Here is a 3,295-nt window from a genome sequence, read left to right as displayed (position 1 = left end):
AAAACAAAATATCACAATACTCAAGTGTAACTTTATTTTCTTACAGCAATAGTCAACATACTAAAATGCTCACAATGACAGTGTTAACATGCTGATGTGAGAATGCCAACAACTGGTATTAAACACTTAAAACAAGACACAGCTGAGACTGAAGTCATTAGATGTGCAGGTATTTTGTCATAAATCAAGGTGCTGGATAAATTGACCTGATAATGGCGCGAGATGAAAAGTTAAAGGATCCCCAAAGTTATTATTACAATTCATCCTGAGGGCAACATGAATGTCTCTACTGAATTTCCTGCCAATCCATCAAATAGGTGTTGATACAATTAACTTTAAAACACAAATGTTAACCTGCTGGTGACTCATTCTCTGGGGATCAAGAGAAGAGAAAGTCACAATCAATCCAATAGTTACAATTTCAGGGCGCAAAATATACTTTTTTGTTTACCTGCCACATGGCGAGTCAATGTTTACATTTTTAGCTGCTGAGTAAAGCCTATATAAAAGTCACTTGCATATGTTACCAGCATGGTTGGTGCTATTTATTTTACCTTGATCATGATAGAGATGGTTCAGTCCAGGCTGATTTCTATCCCTACAAATTATGTTTTCTTTTTTTAATTTTTCAATTAAAATCTCCATCATTGTCATCATTTCGTTGTAGCCATTAAAGCACCATTAGCCAACTTAGTCTTATCATTTGTTTGGAGTTATCTTGTGGCACAAAACTTTCAATAGGCTCTCACAATGTTAGCAGGCGCTTATTAAACAAAACCATCAAATCAAAGCTACAACAAGCCACGTAAGCACTATAATCAAATGTTCCTCATGTTGTTGTGCACGTGTAAATGTCTGCAGTGAGGGAACTATGTCCATTAACACATGAACAGGTGGCTAAGCTAACCGTAAGGTCTAATGCTACAAGCACAACACATACCCAATTACAGCTGTGACTGAATAGAGTAAAGACCAGTGTGTTCATCTGTTTCAGCCTGTGTGTGTGTGTGTGTGTGTGTGTGTGTAGGCAAAGGTGACAAAAAGTGAATGGGTGAGAACAAGAGGGGCACCACAGTGCGTCTAATGAAGGTGTGTGTGAGGAACAGAGGAGGGCAGAGATGCATGTGATGAGTAGGAGGGTCGAACCACAACTCCCTTTGTTTTCAGGGGGAGGTGATGACGAGGCGCTATGGGCTTCCCATTCGAGCCAGAAGACCTTCTGTTCAACGGACCACTATCCATTGTTGTAAAAGACAATTCTCCAGAGGACGTTCGGTTAGGACATTTATTTGAAGGACAGAGTGTAAAGAGAAGAGGTCGACACATCTCCTCCATTGTGTGGAAGCATTTTAGGCACTTGAGGCATACTTCATAAAGAAAAGGAATAAAAACCACACGCCGTATGTTCGGTTGCCTGAAAGTGTAATGCTTGTTTAGTGACAGACACCAGCAAACACTAATTGCTGCTGGGCACCTTGGGAATCGAGGGCTTGAGTTGTGAAGTGCAATGAAGTGCTACACCTCTCAAAAAGGAACAATTTTAGGAAGTGCACTTATATACCATCCACACCTGAGTCAGACAATATCAGTTCTCTGTGTAGGGTTGCAGATAATGTTCATCATTTCTGATTCATCTGGAGCTTAAACTTAAAGTTACTTTTATTAATCGAGCAATCGTCGGATTATTTTCTCAATTAATCAATTTGTCTATGAAATGTCAGGAAATAGTAAAGACTCAATTTCTCACAATACAAACCTCATTTCCCAGAAGCCTTCAAACGTCTTGTTTGGTCCAAACAACAACACCGCCCCAAACCACAAAGATAAGACAAAGAAGCAGCAAATCCTCACAACTGACGAGCTGGAGGAAAAATGACTTTGGAACAAATAATTGATACATTTCTGTTGCTCAACTAATCGATTAATCAACTAGTCATTACAGATCTAGATTAATCAGCCAATAATTGAAGAAAATCATTAAAAATGCACACACACAAATTACTGGAGCCCAAAATATTGACTTCAAATCACTCATTGACACACAAAGGGAAAAAAATATATAAATGTTTAGCTAGAATAGGTTTTAAAATGGCAGTAAAATGCAGGAAGCAAGCATTTAAAGAGCCGATACCACTGAGTATTGCATCTGCACTAACAGGCATCCAATTTGTCAACCTGAAGCCTTGTAGTTGAAGTACAGTAGCATTACAGGCAGACAAAGACTTTACTGTGAAGGAGCTGCAGGTACGTGATGTACACGTGCTGTATGTTGCCAGTAGCCACTGAGGGCTAACTGCTCGCAAACAGATGCTCTGAATCTAGATTTGCCATTTTGTGTCAGCTACATTACCACTTACACTTCTGCCATGAACACATTTTGTGCGTGCTGCTTTTTTGTAAGGAATGATTTATCGTTCCTTCCTCAGCTTGAAACAAACAGCAGTGACTTTGAAGACGGCAGGGTTATCTGCAGTCTAACATCCCTCCGTCAGTCAAAGGGCTGCTGCTCACGCGGGACTCAGACAGCGATGATGAAAGTGTACATGTGACCCGAAGTGTTTTCACTCATCTGCTGACAGCGATTACACCTTTCAGTAGGTATGACAATCAAACCAGTGACCATGGTGCCACAATGTGTGCTCCAGCCTGCCGTCCTCAACATGGAATACAGTTTCACTTCATTTTTCCTCCCCGCTACCTTCCTATGATACTGCGACAACGAAAAATCATTTCATCCGAAAATTGGATTTGTACTGAGAACTGTCGCTGCTGCCAAAAGACATGGTGTCCCGTCTAGTGGATGTTTTGTTACAGTTCTGATTTGACTGGTTTAGTAGTTTCTGTAGGTGGGTTCTCATTACCACACTGTCTAAATACTAATGGACACTTATTCAAGATTCTTCTCATTGCTATGGACCAGCCTTCATGTGACGCATGATAAATGCTGCCATAGCACGATTAGGGCTGCAACAAACAATCAATTTCCATTAATGATTCATCTGTTCAATTGTTTTTTGTATGAAATGTAAGAAAATTGTGAGAATTAATATTATAATTCACCAGAGCCAAAGATTCTTTTTATCTCATTAAATGACAATGATTACTAAAGAAAAAAAAAGCATCAAATCCTCACTTTAGAGAAAGTGGAATCAGCAAATATTAACCCTTTTCACACAAGTAACAAAATAGCTGCTAGTTTTTTTCTGTCAATCAACTAATCACTTCAGCTGCAACCCCTAATACTGATATCAAATTTTACTATTCATACTACTCATTTTCTTACACACACACACAC

The 3,295-nt window shown here is 39.3% G+C and overlaps 1 protein-coding gene across 2 annotated transcripts in view; it reads right to left on the bottom strand.

Moving 5' to 3' along the window:
• The window catches only part of fam168a (family with sequence similarity 168 member A), a 29,293-nt gene that overhangs the window by 16,786 nt on the left and 9,212 nt on the right, over nucleotides 1–3,295 (bottom strand). The window lies entirely within an intron of this gene.

Source organism: Morone saxatilis, unplaced genomic scaffold (genome assembly GCF_004916995.1).
Source record: "Morone saxatilis isolate NCDOM2014 unplaced genomic scaffold, NCSU_SB_2.0 Contig8, whole genome shotgun sequence".
Taxonomy (NCBI): domain Eukaryota; kingdom Metazoa; phylum Chordata; class Actinopteri; family Moronidae; genus Morone; species Morone saxatilis.
Note: the sequence above shows the minus strand (reverse complement) of the source record. Positions and strands in the feature narration are given on the sequence as shown.